Source organism: Grampus griseus (assembly GCF_964374135.1).
Source record: "Grampus griseus genome assembly, chromosome: 5".
NCBI classification, from domain to species: domain Eukaryota; kingdom Metazoa; phylum Chordata; class Mammalia; order Artiodactyla; family Delphinidae; genus Grampus; species Grampus griseus.
The window spans coordinates 65,780,985-65,799,761 of NC_138998.1; positions in this window are offsets into that span (position 1 = coordinate 65,780,985).

Sequence of the window (18,777 nt, forward strand, 5' to 3'; positions counted from 1 at the left end):
ATGTGTTGGTGAGGTTATGGAATAACTGGAATTCTCACAAAATGTTAGTACACTCAACTTTGGGCATGAATCTCAAAACATTATTCTAAGGAAAATATGTCAAATATAAGACTCTGCACTTTATAATTCCATTTATATGAAATTCTATAAAAGACAAACTTATAGTGACAGAAAGAAAATCAGTAGTTGCTTGATGCTAGGTTGTGGACTTGGCACAAGGGGACTTTCTGTTACGTTGAAAATATTCTATCTCTTAAAGGTGCTGGTGGCTATATGAACATATGCCTCTGTCAAAACCCACTGAACTATATAGTGACATGCATGTATTTTCTTGTCATCAGAATGTACCTCAATAAAGTTGGTTTAAACTATTCTATTTTAGAAGTCAGAAGCAGGGGAAAAACAAACAAACAGACAACACTTTCCTTGTCTTCCTCTTCTAGTAGCTCTATGAGGCAAATGAATGCCTCCAGCATCATAGGTAAAAGGATCAGTGTATTAAAAGAATGAATGAATCAATGAATAAGAACCATACAGAAGAGAAAAGCACATTAGTATATTGGAAAAATATTTTCCCCAATACAGTCTCTTACATTTTCATTTCTACAATAAACTTCTTTCTATACCTATCACCGATTCAGAAGAAACAGTCAATATATGTTTATAAAATTCCAGTATCATGTAGACAGCTTAACATGAAAGCATTTAGAGGGCTAGGAAGAATGGGTAGCCCAAGTTCTGCTCCCAGCACTGGGACTAGAAATCACAAGCCACTTGCATCATGTAGGTTACAATTTCCTCATTTGCACAATGTGGGATGGAACCTGATAACATCTTCGATTCCTTTTAGATCTAAGTTTCTGAGAAATCACAACCTCAGTGTTCCTATCAAAAACAGGAGAGAAGAAACAACTCTCAACAAAGTAGCTGAATATAAATTAATTCTCAGATTTGAGAGATGACTAAAGGCAATTAAAACAAGCAAGAGCTGAAATAAACTATCAAACCTATATGTGATACGTTTCTTTAAAAGGAGTTTTTACCTTATTTTAAGTTTTGGATTTTTTGCTTTGTTTCGTTGAAGGGATTCATACCATTTCAAAATCAATCCTGGTATGTGTGCCTCCTGGTTTTTCTGAAAACTTGGGCTACTACAACAAAGGCATCAGGAAAGAAGATTATTTTCAAAGGAATTCACTACGCATATAGTTCTGGGAGTTTCTATTTTTGTTATTTCTTTTACTCAATATTTTAATTGTTTCTTTAGTGTCAAGGATGAGGGTTCAAGGGACCTGGCATAACATCAACATGCATTTCTAATTGAGTTTCAGAAATCTCGGGTAATAGAACCATTGGTGAAGATTACTTTGGAAGATTCATTTCTTCATATATCAAAGTTAACGGTGGCCACATATCACGTGATGTACCACACGGTACCCTCCTGCCACCCTTCAGAACCTAAATACTCTTTCCCACAGAGTATTTAGAGTGCTGAGAGTGTTAGTTGCTGAGTGCTGTCAGCTCAGACCCTTTCCTGGAACTGTCCGTTGGCTAAAGAGAGCTGCCTCACGCAAGGTCCTCACTTCTCCTTCCTAGAAGGAGCCCTCATTGAAAGACTGCTGGAAGTGGAGGTATAAATGTCTAGCCCCTCACTCTAACTGGGACACATCTGAAGGGTCAACCCAACTCCAAATCTTTCTGTAAGTCTGACTGAAGCCTTCGATGGGACTAGATTGCAATTCAACTTCCCTTCTGCCCAATCCTGCTTCTTTGCTCCCCTACAGGTGTTCCTCTCCAAAGCACTCCCCAGTTAGCTTTCTACTATAAATCTATGAAAGAAAAGAAATCTCTATTTTAAAAAAGAAAACAAAACACAACAACAACAAAAAAACTCCATCTCATATGCTACTTCCTGGGGAACCCAAATTGTGAAAAAGGCCCAAACGTGTTTCTTTACATTGTTCTTGTTTAGTTGGAGGACTCCCATAAGGAACTAACATGCCTGAAGTCCTCCATCCTGACCCATCAAGATTCTAGCCTCATCTGTGGTTACATATGATCTCCTACATATGGTACTTAATTTCTGGGCAAGGTATCTATTAAAGTTAAACATATAGGGCTTCCCTGGTGGCGCAGTGGTTGAGAGTCCGCCTGCCGATGCAGGGGACGCGGGTTCGTGTCCCGGTCTGGGAAGATCCCACATGCCATGGAGTGGCTGTGCCCGTGAGCCATGGCCGCTGAGCCTGTGCGTCTGGAGCCTGTGCTCCACAGTGGGAGAGGCCCACATACAGCAAAAAAAAAAAAAAAAAAAAAAAAAAGTTAAACATATACATATACGTCAGGGATATTCTCAATTGAAATCCACCTATATGTCTATGACACATAGTAGAATGTTCACAGGTGCACTATTTGTAATTGTCAATTGCTGAAAACTGAAAATACCTCTCAGCAGTAGACTAGATAAATAAATTGTGGCGTAGTCCCACAATGGAATATTATATACATCAATGAGAAAGAATAGTCTAAAATTACAACTCACAACCAATGAATCTCACAACCAAGATGTTAAGTGAAAGAAGCCAGACACAGAGGGCATATGCATTTTATATATATATATTTTTTGCGGTACGTGGGCCTATCACTATTGTGGCCTCTCCCGTTGCAGAGCACAGGCTCTGGACGCGCAGGCTCAGCGGCCATGGCTCACGGGCCCAGCCGCTCCGCGGCATGTGGGATCTTCCCGGACCGGGGCACGAACCCGTGTCCGCTGCATCGGCAGGCAGACTCTCAACCACTGTGCCACCAGGGAAGCCCATATGCATTATTTAATTTAAGTAGAGGACAAAGCAGAGAATATTTATCCCTACTGTCAGGATGGTGGTTATCCTTGGGGTAAGGAGAAAGTCACTAGAAGGAAGCACAATGAGAGGTCTGAAATTCTAGCAGTATTCTGTTTCTTATTCTGGATGCTGAGTGTTCACTTTGTTATAGTCATAGAGCACAGTTATGACACATATACTTACCTGCCGACATGCATGTTCTATATGCCAGCGCAATAATATATTCCATACAGTACGCCACTATTATAGTTCCCAAAAGTGCTTCCAAACATAGGATTTTATTTGAGCTTCTTGGAACTGGTGATGCAGAGACCATTATCATCATTTTAGAGACGAAGAAAATGAGGCTTTGAAAATTCAGTTTTAATTCAATTCAGCTAATACTTTTTAAACCCCTAATATGTGCCAGGAAGAGAGAACACACTGAATAGTAAGATATAAATAGTTTTTGCCGTTTAAAAAAAATGAAATAATTTACTCCCAGAGCATATGACTAAGTAGGATTATAGAACTGTGGAAACCAAAGGGACCCCAGACATCACCACAACTCTCCTTTGCTAGATGAGGGTGAGGCCAAGGGCATGGACTTTACAGTGGCCCTGATTTGGGTTAAATTTCTAGTTCCAACACAATCACTGGGTGACCCTAGGGGCAAGCTATCTACCCTCTTTCTGCCTCAATTCCTGGATCTGAAATGCAGTGCTTAAAATATCTACCCCAAAGCATGGCTCTGAGGGTAAATTTTTGAAATCTGGGATCACATCTAACATACCACCCAGCAACTAATAGTTCCAAGGTAGATTACTCTCCCTTTCCTCAAGGTGAACTGAGGTGAGTGGCTCAAAGTCCAACACCCTTTCTAGCATGTTTTTCTGCTTCTCTAAATATGTACAAACAAGATGTAAAGTGTTAGGTACACTGGGGGTGTGAGGGACATGCCACATAAGCCCTGTCCGCTTTCCAGGGAATCTGCCTGGGGAGCTTCTGTGTTTCATAACCTGCGGGTCTGGAGAGCCTCTGGCCCAACAGGGAGCCAGGGGCTGTCCCTGGTGTTGACGGCATGGCCGTGAGAGTACAGATGAGTAATCCTTTCTGGGAGGAAAGCAGATACAGCAGCCTGGAAAGCACACGTTCGGGGAGGCTGAGTAGGAGAAAGAGCTTAGATGAGCAAAGACCACCATGCTTGGTGTGTGATGCAAAGCCTGGGGAATGTGGCTGAAACCAGTCCAGCCGCTGTCCTCACCATGCTCCGGAGCACTCTGAGCCCTGGCAGCTGTTAACGGTGACTGATGCGTGACACCCTGACCTTTGCCGACACTGTCCTTCCTTCTTGTTTTTCATCCCCTGCTGTCCCTGTTTTCCACATACATGTGGATGGCATATAGGTCTATGGAAATGCTTGGGGAAAAATCTCAGTCTCCCCGATGCTTGCCCTAGGACTGCAATGAACCACTTGTTCAGGAAATTGATAGAAACTCTCATTCCAGTTAAACACTGCCTGCTTCTCTGCCAAAGTTCCTCCCCTGCCCCAGCCACTCTCCTTATGCCTTTAAAGGAGGGCCAGACTTTTCAAAGTCTCTTTCTCACCCATGAGGAAGCTCCCTTATATTTTAGAAAGCACCTTCATATCTGGTACTTCATTTGCTCCTCATGACAGCCCTTTGGGGGAGGCGATCCAAGTTATCTCCTTTTCACTACAGAATAAAGTGAGGTTCAGAGTGATCTCCTGAATTGCCCAAGGTTACACAGCAAAGTAGGTGGCTGTCAAAATTAGAACTTGAGTCTACTGAGAAACCTGCCCATTGCCTTACCCTGTGCCGGCTCTCGAGTCCACAGATATCTCTCTATGGCTCCTACTGCTAGCAATCTGTTCTTTCCTAATTTGTACTTGTGCCAGAAAGCCTACCAGCAAGAAGGATTCCCTCCTGTACTCACCATATTCCAGTAAATTGAATTGAAGAAAGGGAGCACATGAGCCAAACAGACCACGTGAGGTAGCTTCAAAATCGGCTTGACCGTCATATCTAGGAAGCTGTATCTAACGTCCTCAATCTGGGATTGCATCTCTCCCCTCCTTATGTCCTCATAGCACCCTGTGCACACATTTACACTGTATTTAAATCACCTACTTATGCATCCTCTCTCCACCTTACATATGAGATCCTTGAGTTCAGGGACCATATCTTATTCATCTTTTTATTTTCTGGCACCTGAATATGGTAAACAAATATGTTTGATTGAATATAAAATAATGCAGTCAATGGTATTCAGAGTCAAAAGGTGTCTAAAAGGTAATGTACCTTGACCCTCATTTTACCGAGGAGGATACTGAAGCTTAGAGTGAAGAGGACATATTTAAGGTCAGAAAGAATAAGATGCAGGAACAGGACCACTTCTCCAAAGGCTCGTCTGTGCTGCTCAGTTCTGGGTTTCTACTGTAATGCTCAAGTTCTCTCTCCTTTCAAATCATCCTGTTTGATCATATCTGAAGATAATAAAAAATACTCTAATCTACATTGCTGGAGAAGTCGCCCCCTCCAGGAGTACCTCTGAGAATTCCTCAGAAATATTTACATGTTCTAGTCATCCAGACTGTGGCTAAAGCCAGCTCTTTGGTTTGCCTTCTGCAGTCTCACAGCCACTTTTTTGGGCTACTCATCCTCCGCCCTTGCTAATTCCCCTAGCCATGGACATGTTCTTCTGCCATTCCCCAAGCATTGAGCATGAGGTGCAAAATATTTACCAAAGACATGCAGATAGCAAAAGGGAATTGCAAAGTCAGAATGAGAAAACTGGATATTGGCTATTAGACAGCAATGCTTCCTGGAGTCTGCCTGCCAAATCATATCAGAAGGAGTTTATGGCTCCTGTGTTTGTCCTCAGCTCCCGGCTGGCTTTCCACCACACTGCGAAGGTCTCTGCCAGATCCTTTCCCTGAGTATCTGTACCTTGGCCCAATTCTCGTCTTTAGTCCTGCAAGAGGAAATCTAAAATGAACTTTTAATAAAGAAAGGAAAAATCTTCAAGAAGAGCATCTCACCCCCCAACTTCCATGATGCGTTAGGCAAAATCTGTCAAGGCAGGTCTGAGGAATTTGCATTTGTAATCCTTCACCAGCATTGGCTTCCCAAAGACCAAAAAGTAGGTACTTACGTGTACAACGAAAACTTTCTCAGAAGAGAGAGTAGTGTACCTCAAAGAAGAACTCTTGCTTCTTTCTTGAACCACAGTAAGAAAATTCACAGTAAGCTTAAAATACCTATTTTATTCCATTTTCCGCCAATCAAACATTCAGGTGTCCAGACCCAGAGCACTTTTCTCAAAACTTGAAAGCTGTCTGATCAGGTACAGATAGCCAATGGCAAATATTTGGAACCCGTGTGTATTATTAACAATAATTAACATTTACTGAGTGGGTACTATATGCCAGGGACTGTGCTTAGCACTTTACACGCATTTTTCTTTTTTAATCCTCCCAAAATCCTATGAAAAAGGCACAATGATGCATTCTGGGTGTGGTGTAGGGTGCGGTTGTTTTCGTGCCCAAATCCTACCATTCATCCCTCCTCCTCTCCAGGGTTCCCAGCCAAAGAGCATATTCACCAAAGAATCAGCCAAATAGGAAAGAAACTGCTGATATTAATAATGTCTGGGAAAACACACAAAGGAAAACTCTTATGAAACAGAACTGGAGAAAACAGCTGAGGCCTGAGGCTTAGAAGCAGCAGACCTAGTGTCTACTCATTCAGCCTTCGGCGTGAAGAAAGCCTAGAACAAAGTATAGAGTGTGGTCAGCTTCCTAAACCGATGCCAAGAGTGGAAAAGAAGGGTCATGAAATCTGACTTTAAGACATTGCCTTCTTCCCAATGATCCTCTTAAGTTCTGATCAATTACATGAACAATCCCTGCCCCTAGGAAAATTCCAATGAGGTCAGACAAAGGACTGTGATGTAAGAGAAGTAGTAGAGGTGCTCCCACCGAAAGTCAAGGCAAATCAGTGAATACAGAGATTAGAGAGCCATCCATGGGTCCCCTTTCCATACTTTACAGAGGAGGAAACCACAGCTTAGTGAGGTTAAGGATCTTGTTCGCTATCGAATGGATAGACAGTGGTCTTCAAAGACAGGTTGTTTGGCTCCAAATCCTTCACTTTTCACAGCTGCCTAATAATACCACCCGTTGACTCTTGCTATCTTCTAATATATAGGGCCTAAACTCTTTGAAAGTTCTTCCCCATTACGTCTAGGAACCCTCAAGGACTAGCTCTCATTTGTGTTTCTGAATTTGGCTTGCCTTCATCACATCACACCTATCACTTCTTGTTTTCTCCTGCTCTGGAATCATTGAAGGTGTTACTATATGTGAAGCTGCCGACTTGTTCTTTTTCATGGTGTTTGGAGACCTACTACTGGGTTTCCCTGGGATCCATCTGTACCTTTGCTGGCACCTGTACACTACAAGTTTCAAGGGGCCCAAGGGGTCTGGAGTCCTCTGGTACTAAATGCATTTTGGCTTCTATGCAAAAGTAGGGACAATTCCCTCCTTAGTATTTCTTTGACACAGGCTCTGAGGAAGTGTCACAGTGTGCCTGAGAGTTTTGGAGAAATCTTTAGAGTTTCTGTTTGCAGCGTCAGACAGTGCCTATGAGACAGGTCAGGATGAGCATGACCGAGGCAGTGTGCTTCTTGGTCATCCCTTTCCATTTCTGTGTCTGATGTTTTGAATCAAATGTCCTTGTAATTTATTTCTTGTTCCCATCCCCAAGATGTCAAGATTTTGTAAGGCATATCTTAATCCAAGAACAGACCCCCTTTAATTCAACTGGGGAGGCTTATTAAGTCTTGAAACTATTGCACTCATCTTTAGAGATAGCTACATGCCTCTCATTATTAATATGCAAGAAAGGGGAAAATAAATAGGAAGGGACCATGTTGTTACTGGCCCTATAAATGCTACTAACTCTCCTACACATCACACCTTGGGAGCATGTGAAAGGCAGGCATGGACAATAGTGCTTCTTTTGGATGGTTGCTGAGGACTGGACTTCTGACTTACCAGAGTTTCCCCTACTGCTTATTCACTCTGTCTCTATCACCTGGCTCTTTCTTCTGTCCTTATAATGCTGACTTGTTCAGGGTGCCTCACTGGATAGATACACACTTCCCCCAAACACACAACTTTCACCTATGTAATCACCCATACTTCTGAATTAGAGACTTTTCTATCATTTTCTTTTTGAGATGGACTCAACATCTCATAGCCCTAAAGCAGGGAAAGCGTTATTACCTACTTCTGATGTTTGAATGCTCAAGTTTTTAACCATTTGCTGGTCTGTAAACAGAAATAGAAAACAAAATTAATAATCGGATTTCTGGTATATCACATCAGCATGACTTAGGAAAGAAAAGGGTTACTTAATAAGTTCCTTCAATCCTCTCTTGCTAAGCACCTACTCTAAGGAAGCTTTTGCCATGGAATGGTAGTAGTGAGCCTGGAGAGCTGGGTAAGACACAGGACTTCAAAGAGTACTAATAGAGAAATACACAGGTACTGAATTCTATTCAAAATCATGTACATAGATACTTAATATGTACCTATAACAGGAATGACCACAGCTGAAGGCAGTATGATGTAAGGGCCATTACAATACATAAGAAGTTGCTTATTCCAGTTGAGGCGATCAGGAAGGATCTGTGAAATTTTGATTACATTTTGACACATGACAACTGGGGAAGGGTGTTATTCAAAAAAATGATATTATTCTTTCAAGGACTCAAGTATTTACAAGTGGAGAGCTGAATTTGGTGTTCAGTTTGACCTGAATGTAGAATTTGTTTAGAAAAAAAAAAGTGAATATAAGCATAGACACACACTCTTGGGATAGAAATGGAAAGCTTGGTTTCTGATGCCCCAAATTTCAAACTCCATCTCATAGGCAATGAAAGAATCTTTGAAGGGTTCCGATGAAGGGATCCCTGTGATTAGAAAGTGATTTTAAAGAACCTATAGGCAGTGTGGAGAATAAAATGGGAGACAGACAAGAAAAGAGGCAAGGAGAGTAGTTGGAATTCTCTTTGAACAGCAGCCTGGCGGTCATGCAGAAATGTACAAAAAAAAAAAGAATCCTTGTGGGGTAAGCCTTTATTATGCATAACATCTACTTCTTGTTATCTTCTTATGGAATCCATTTTATCTCATTGCAAAAAGTTGGAAAAATACTGAAGAAAAGAAAATTAATCCACAACTCCCCAATTAAAGGAACACAATAGTTTATATTTGTGTTTATTTACTTCTAATCTTTTTGTCTGTGGAATTGAATTTTCCAGGGTCAAGATTATAACACACATTTAATAGTGTTTTTTAAATTATTATAAGCATTTTCTATACATGTTAATTATTGTCTTAATCATCATTTAGAAAAGTGACAGAAAATTGAATAGAAAAATTTTCTCAAGTGATTATAACTGTTAATCATATTTTTTAAAAACTGAAAGTTATAAAGGCACAAGGAAGACAACAAAATTCAACTATAAAACCATCATTTAAAGATAAGCAACACTGAGTATCATTGAAGTACATTTTACACATAAAAATACATTAAAAATTGGAATAATACTGTATAAAATAGTTTAGAACTTTTTTTGCTTGTGATAAAAAGCACTTAGAAGTGGTTTAAATGTTGTATAATATTACATCTTAGAGATATATCATTATTCATATCTGACAATAGTGATAATAATTTATTCATGATTTAGAGCCAAAACTACACTCAAAGGCGGACTATTTCTTAATGCTTGCATTACAAATCAAAAAAGAAAGTAACCAAGTATAAAAGATAATAAGTTAGATAGACAATAATAAAACAAACTTGAAAAAAATATTAGGAAGGATTAAATGGAGATAAAATCAAATGCCAATGGATTGGGAAACAGAAAAACAATACACTTAGTAAATAAATAGAGTTGGCAACACTGCTCTTTGAAACTAACACCTTTTGGTTTTTTCAGTCTTAGGTTCTTATTCCAGCTCCACTGACAACTGTCTCTGGAGAATATCCTTATTCAGGCCTAATTCCTGGCTTCCCTTACTCCACTCCATACCAGTGACTTAAAAAAAAAATCCATAAATATGCAATTCATTTGATGGAGATTAAATAAATATATCGAGTTTTGCAAAATTAAGTTGTTGTTATTTCAATTTAAAAAATAATTTAGCCTAAGTTTAAATATATCTTGGGAAAGTCAGATCTCATATATGAAAGTTATATCTCAAAATCCCAAGAATACATTCTGGAGTTACAAGCCCTTGCACAGGCCATAAATTTGGGGAAAGGTCTTAAACTTTCTTCTTAGATGATTTCTGTGGGGAACAAAGTAAACAGATGAATGTGTTATTTCACAGAGGAGGCAACTGAAAGAGTAGCTTAGTCAAGGCATCATAACTTGAGCCCAGTGTCAAAATCCTGCATTCGTATTGTTTCTCCATCATTTACTACCCTATGGACTTGGCTGAACTAATCTCTCTGCACCTGTTTCTTCAACTGTAACATGAAACACTGAGGATGCTCTGCTTCCAGAAGACTCTGAAAGGCTGGAAGAGAAAATACCATTTTGAAAAGCATTTACCAGCAATAACTTTTAATGATTTTACTACCCAAGACATTCATCTTTTCTTCTTATCCTGTTTTTCTTTAAAAAATATCTTTACAAGCCTAGCCTGCTGAATTTATAAAATTAGATTTGGACAAGACACCAAGAACCAGCATAGTACAAAAGCACATTTGGAATTATGAACGTGGTCCACGGGTATGATGTGAATTTTTTTAAACTTTTTATTTTATATTGGAATATAGTTGATTAACAATGTTGTGATAGTTTCAGGAGTACAGTAAAGTGATTGAGTATACATATATATGTATCTATTCTTTTTGATGTGACTCCTTGCCTCAGTGTTTACAGCTTTGTATTTCTCCACAACCTGACTCGAATCTTCCTTATTGAGATTAAACTTTGAGATCAGAAATTTTTCCTATGAGAAAAAGGCAGTCATGCCTAAATCTTCCTTATGTTTAACTGCAAGAAACTCTTTTGCTTATTAGTCATTCATTCAGTAAACATAAAAATTTGCTTGATTATCCACTTCATTAATGCTCTGCAAGATACAAAAATAAACAAGACGTGGTTTCTGCCCTTGGGGCCTTTGCAACTTAAAAGTGAGGAACTCAATACAAAGCCCAGAAGAAAATAGATATGACTATTCAGAGAAAGATTTCATCCGAATTGAAGCTGAGCTACTTCTTTGGGAAAGTGATAATTGAACTATAACTTGAAGAATGTAGAAGTGTAGGAGTTTTATGGGATGGTGGAGGGTATCCATGCTTGAAGTGAGATAGGCCATGAAAGCCTTGTTCCTTATTCTAGGTGATGAGAGTGTTTTAGATTACTGTGAAAACTTGTCACGTGACACAACCTGTGTTTTAAGAATATTATTTTGGCCCCCATGCGAGAGAGAAGAGGCAGGAAGGTGACGGTGGCATAGATTCCTCCCTACTAGGACAGAGATGGGAGGGCCTGGAGAGAAGTGACGCCTAGAGGGAAGTGAGGGGCCTATGAGTCTCTGCGTGTTTAGCAATTACTACCAGCAGGAAGCTTTCTCTTTCATTGGTGCTGTCTCAGAGATGTGAAACTCAGTTTGCTGGCATGGATACACCTTTATTTACCTTCTCTAAAGCAGCTAGCAGGTTCCATACAAATGATGTCTTCTCGGCATGTTAGATTGTTGAGATATTTTCTATCCTCAGTGGGTAGATAGCCATGTCTGACTAAATCTGGGAAATCTTGCTGCCTGACTGCAGTAATGCTTTCCACAGAAGCCTTAGATTTGGCCATGTGCTCGTGTCTTTGTAATTATCATCGCTGCTGTAATGAACTCAAAATGTGTCACTCGCTCTGGACACACCTAACTCTCTGCCTAGCTGTGAGCTCATGCGAGAAAACACCAGCACCTATCCCCACGGAAAGACCGGGAGTTTATTTGACTCCAAGATTGGAAGCCAACTAATGTTTGAGCAATTTAGACAAAATGGCTGCTTTTAACCATGGTATCAGTAGAACCGTTTCTTTTTAAGTCATTTACAGGGGAATGGTTGCAGTTTATTTTAGGAGTAATCCGTTTTATCATGAGTAGTATAATGTTCCTGAGTACAGATTCGTTATTTTTGAAGTTTGAGCCTTGCTCTTTTCTAAGTTTCCTTTCTGTGTCAACCGCTAGCTAATACTGTGTAGTGTTTAGTGATTGATTTTGCTATATTTCTGTCTGATCTAAATTTAGAAATGAGCATAAGAAAGATAAAATAGAAATATTTAATTTATTTATTTGTGTATTCATTCATTCCAAAAAACGATTGATGATTCCCTACCGAGTTCCAGGCATTGTACCAAATGCCAGATGTGGAGTTAACATGGCCTTTACCCTCCAGAGCTTCCATTTTCATAGGAGTCTAAGGCACGTACACAAATATCTCTGCTATAATTCCTAATGCTGTGTGGGTCTATGAGCAAAATACTGGGGCAAAGAGAAGAGAATATTTATTCCATTAGAAGAATGTAAAAAATATTCACAAAGGATATGACATTTTAGATGGGTCTAAGAAACGAACAGGAAGAAATGGCAAGAACATTTCAGAATGAAGAAAGAGCGTGAAAAAGTGAAAGTGAAAGGTGTCTTTAGGAAGGCAGCATGGACAAGTAGGAAGAGCACAGAGATACAGATCTGTGTCTGAGCCCTACTCACCCCTCTGAGATTTGGGGGTCCTTGAACAAGTTGCCCAACCTCTCTTGAAAACTGAGATAATACCCATCTGGAAATGTATTCTTTGATTAAATATGAAAATATATGTAAAGCACCTGGCACCCTGGGACTATTGGGTAAATGTAGTCTGTTCCAGAGGGCATAGCATCTGATGCTATAGGATGTGTGGATGAGAGTGGAGAGGTACCCAAGATTGGAAGCACTGGTTGGGACCAAACCAAGTAAAGGGGAGTAGTTTAGATTTTATTCTGAAGGCAATCAGCAGTCATCTATTTTTGAATCAGGTCTTGGCCAAGGTCAGATTTTTGTCCTGCAGAGATCAAACTGGGACAGGGAGGAGAATAGATTGAGGGAGAGTGAAGCTAAACTTCGACTGGAAGACTATTGAAATGATCCAGGTCAAAGAAACTGGGATATAAACTCTGCACTGGCTGTGTGTTACAAGGGCGGAATGGACCCACAAGAAATATCATGCACATCCACAGAGCAGCTTGGCAGCATTTAGCAACTACTGAACCTGGAAGTAAAAAATCCCAAATTATCTCTCAAGGAAACTCTGAGAAGTGTAGGCAACTTTGTATTTTCTTTTGCAGTAGCACCAATACATCTGCTTACTTGTCCAGCTGCTTGGAATTGGAAGAAGCTAAATCCACATGGAGAGGAACATGGCTATTTTCTGCTGCTAAGTCATTCCTAGGCACGTGGGAGTGTAGAAAGAATTTAACTGTGCCCTCTCCTAAACCTTTGGTATTTATTGACAGGTTCTTGACTTATTGGGAGAGGGAGTTGAATCATCTAGTAGAAGCCTCTCTTACTTTAAGGTCAAGAAACTGAACTCAGAAATAAGAAATGACATAGCTGACAATCAGAATGTACAAAGAACCAAAGCCAGAACTCAGACCCAGGTTTTTTATTCTTAGCCCTTCACACTCTTCTTTTTCTTTCTTTGTTTTTTTTTTTAACTCCCTTGATATGACAAATTGCTGAGAATGCAAGCGGACATCTCTAATAGCTGAGGGGTGAGTGTTAACTTTGTCCACCTCCATCTACACAGAGGTGAACTGTTTAGCTTTTGAAGCTTAAAAGCTGGTTGAAGGTCAGTCAAATGGAGCCAAAGCACCTTTTAGTTTATATGTAAATTAATAGTAAAAATTAGTTGATTTATGAAAAAAATACAAACCTACAGGGGCATATTGCTGGAGTCAAGTCATGCAAAATGTTTCTTTAGTTTTCTTAGTTTTGATAACAAATTCATGGGGACTTTGTTACAAAATCAACTACAAGTTCCAATTAGAATTAGCTCAAGGATTGTTCTCCATGAATGGAAAATGTTGATTCCTCCAAATTTGAGGTATATTAGCAACAGAACTATTATTAAAATACATTTAAAGCTAAAGTCCTCTGTCCTTTACGGTAACTCATCATTTATCCTTTTTGCTTGGGAACAAAATATTATATAAAACATAATTCTAAATTATTGATAATTATCTTTTCAAGGGTCATTTAAACAAACATTTTGGATGTTAATCACTTTACCTATTTCTTACATAGTATATTTGGGAACCATTCCAGAATGGTTGGTTGAAATCATCATTATGAATATAGATTCACCAAATTTTAGATCTGAAAGTGTCCTTAGATATGACCTACTACTTGTGATCCCCTATGTGATGAACTATATGTAGTGTGGTCATGTCATCTTCCAGTGGGATAGGTAGAATGAATACAGACATACTGGGGGCCTCTAGTCTGAAGGTGGAGCTATTTATTGTATCCTCAGGGAGCTAAGAATATTTAATGTAGAAGAAAATTTTAAAAGTTGGCCAAATGCAAAGTGCAATAAAAAACCCATTGCTGTCTGGGGCAGAGGAGAAAGCAATGGACTTGAGAAAAAAGAGATCTGGGTTCTAATTCCAGTTCTGTCACTGCCTTGGGTTAAGTTTCTCTGTCTGGGGTTGTTGTTGTTTTTCTTTGTTTGCTTCAGTTATCTCATTTGTAACCAGATGATCACTATGTGTGTCCCTTTCAGGTCTGACCTATGATTGTGTGATTCTTCTGTTGAGGGTAGGTTACTTTAAACAGAGCTCAGGATAGACTGAGTGGTGAGTAGCCCAATTTAACTCAGAAAATCAAATATTCAAATTCACTATTATTTTAACCTGTTTTTTTTTTATTTCAAAGTGACATTTAGTGAGCACTTACTAAGTGCCAGAGTATGTGCAAAGCACATTAAATGTGTTCACTCATTGAATCTTTCAGCTCTATATGAAGTAGGTACTATTTGGTCTTAGTGACTTCTTAGCATCATAGGATATTTTTGTCATGTATCTAATAGGAAATTTAAGCAGGCTTGCTAGTGTTACTGTAAGCAGGATGTGAATCCAAGACAGCCATCTGAAAGCATTACCAGAGCATCTTTCTTGACTAGAAAGAGTTCATTGGCCACACATGTCCCTGCCCTGACCAATGGTATACCCTCCTGCCAGAGTTACCAGTATCACTAGGTTGGAAACAAGTCTTAGGAAGTTTACATCATCCCTATATTTTTGAAGTTACTAAATGTGAAAAATATCATGACCTCAGTGTTCCCTTGCTGAGCTGGATTCATAGCATTACCACCACCACCTGCTCTTCCAAAGGTTTCCATTTAATGCAGGTTTAAAAATAAGGGCTCTGAACTCCGTCTTGCTTTCTTTAGAGAAAAGGTGTAAGTCTGGTTGGAGTGTTTAAGAAATTTCAGGGTGATGCAGTGGAAAGAACTTGTCTCTGCCACATGACCTTGGACAAGTCAACTGCACAGGCTTTCTATTTCTCCATCTCTAAAGCAGTGGTTGAATAAGGCAATTTGGTTGGAGAAAAAGGAACCTGGATTAGATTATGTTTCAGTTTATTGATCTTTAACATCCACACAACATCTTTAAAAACTAAAATGCACAATACTTGGTAAAGCATGGACTGGCTAATGAAATGCTTAAAGCAGATAATTAAAAACTATTAAATCCCCTTTGTATCTTCCTCCCTCCCTTCCCTTCATTTTTTTCCTTTCTTCCTTCCTTCTTTTTTTTTTTCCCTTTTTCCCATCCAGGCACTACTCTGGATGATAGGGATACAGTTGTGAATAAAATAGATAAGGCTACTCCAGTCATGGAACACACATTCTCGTGGGGAAAAAAAAGGCATAACAAGTAACCCAATAAATAAGTAATGGAAAGTTATAATAGGGGGTCATGAAGAGAATACAATGGGAAAATGGATTTAAAAGTACTGGTTGCAAGTAGGGACTTCTACATTTTAGAGAGGGTGGTTGGGATGGGTTTCTCTGAAGAGGAAGCATTTTGCTGGAGATCTGAATGGTGAAACTGAGTTCACATTTTTCTGAGAGGAGAACATCACTGACAGAAGACAGGGCACATGCAGAGGAGCTAGAGAAGGCATGAGCATGGCCAGTTTAAAGAACAGAAAGAAGGCCTAAGGTCAGGAGCATGGTGAACATGAAGGACAGTGGAAGGAATGAGATCAGAGAGGTGGGCATAAGCCAGACCATGCAGAACCTGTAAAGGACTTTGGTCTTTATTCCAAGCATACTTGAAAATCATTGAAGTGTTTTAAGTAGAGGTATGATATATTTCACATTTTTGAGCTACTGCTCTAACTGCAATGGATTAAGAGTAGAAGCAGAAAGACAAATTAGAGAAAATATAATGCGTGGTTCAGGATCACTCAAAATCCAGGAACCTGGGAAATGTTGGAAGAAGTGAAACTTGAACAGGGTTCTGGTTTGAATGCACCCAGTAACAGGCGACCCGTTATCTTTGAAGGCAGCCTACTCTACTTTGAGACAACTATCTCTCAGAAACTACATGCTACAATCAATCACAGTATACAATAAGTGCTCAGTAAGTGTTATTTCTCCCATCTTTGCTCTGTACTATTCATGCATCTGTCCTAGATTCATCCTTCGAGGTCACACATGATGATTCAAGGACTCTAATTAGAACCCGCTGAGTGTACAAAGACTATTGAACATTTCAGTTTCCTTTAATCAGTCTAATTGTGCACAACTTTATACTCGCTTAGTGAGAGAGCCATTACTGCTCCCCAGCAGCCTAATTACCATAGGTGTACAATTCTTGTTACACACACGCTCAGACTGTGCTGTGACCAAATGGTTATGATGCTTTGCCTATCCATACATAGTGAGAAGGGTCTGGGTGTTGGTGACTTTAGTCTGCTAGCTACTAGAGAAAGAAGAATGTCCCTCAAGCTAAACCAGGTAGATTGGCTTTAAGTAGCATTAGTCACAGGGTGAACAGAAGACAGGCTGTGCTAGGTGAAAGGGGCATGGTTTGGCTATATGGAGGCAGACGGGGTCCTGGAAAGCAAAGTAGCTAGGCAAGAGGCCAGTACCCTATAGATGCAGTACAGCTGTTTGGGGAGACTAGGTGGGCAGTGGCTCGGGGCTATAATTTTTAGAGCCCATTAACTAATAGAATCATCAGATATCCGTACTATGTAAGCTAGATATTTTTTCTGTTTCTTATCATTTGTTATCTTCCAATTGGCCTTTAGTATTAATAAAGTCATTTTGAACAATTCCATCGTATCTCAGCTATTTAGCAGGGTACCGAGAGATGGGATATGGAATGACATTTGGCCTAGAACTTTGACGAGAATGTACCTCATCTCTGAAATGTGGCATTAGGAGGGAAGGGGTCAGCAGAAGTCCCCAAGGGCATGGTGGTGGACTAATGGTGAGAGAATCTGGTGATCCTTTTCTCTGTTCTTTTCCAGATAAAGTTCTTCTTTGATTCTTTTTTTTTTAAATTTATTTATTTATTTATTTATTTTTGGCTGTGTTGGGTCTTCGTTTCTGTGCGAGGGCTTTCTCCAGTTGCAGCAAGCGGGGGCCACTCTTCATTGCGGTGTGTGGGCTTCTCACTATCGCGGCCTCTCCTGTTGCGGAGCACAGGCTCCAGACGCGCAGGCTCAGTACGTGTGGCGCATGGGCTTAGTTGCTCCGAGGCATGTGGGATCTTCCCAGACCAGGGCTCGGACCCGTGTCCCCTGCATTGGCAGGCAAATTCTCAACCACTGCGCCACGAGGGAAGCCCTTCTTTGATCCTTATACCTTGTGTTTTGCTTTACATAAGTGAAGACATTTCCTTTGCATCCTCACCATCCTGATCCATCTTCTAAACAGATGCTCCAATTTGGTTGTTTTCAAAAGTGGGGTCCCCAGGCCAGGAGATCAGCTATGTCTGGGGATTGCCAGAAATGCACATTCTTAGACCCTAGTCAGACCCTCTGAATGTGGCACTCTTGGGGTTAGGGCCTGGAAATTTCTGTTTAACACACCACTCCAGATGATTCTAAAATGCATTAAAGTTCAAAAATCCCTGCTCAAATTAGTCCTAAAATAAGGAATGTAGAAGAGTTCCACACTTCACCTGGGTGAGGGAGAGCAGGACTTACTTCACTTAGTATGATAATCTCTAGGCCCATCCAAGTTGCTGCTAATGCTATTATTTCATTCTTTTTTATGGCTGAGCAATATCCCATTGTGTATGTTTACCACATCCTCTTTATCCATTCATCTGTTGATGAACACTTAAGTTGCTTCCATGTCTTGGTTATTGTAGTGGAAAAGAGTATGGAGGTTCCTTAAAGAAAACTAAAAATAGAGTTACCATATGAATCAGCAATCCCGCTCTTGGGCAAAAGGCAGAGGCTCTAATTCGAAAAGATATGTGCACCCCAATGTTCATAATGATACTAGTTACAATGAAATAATGCTATTATACTTCGAACATTGGGGAAACTTATGGTTACCAATGAGGAAGAGGTGTAGGGATAAATTGGGAGCATGGGATTAACATATGCATACTACCATATATAAAATAAGCAACAAGGATTTACTGTATAGCACAGGGAACTATATTCAATATTTTGTAATAAACCACAATGGAAAATAATAGAAAAAAAGAATATAGATATATACATATATATGTATAACAGAATCATTTTGCTGCACACATGAAACGAACACAATATTGTAAATCAACTATACTTCAATAAAAAATTAAATTAAAAAAAATGTTTCCAAATGATACATACTAATATGGAAAA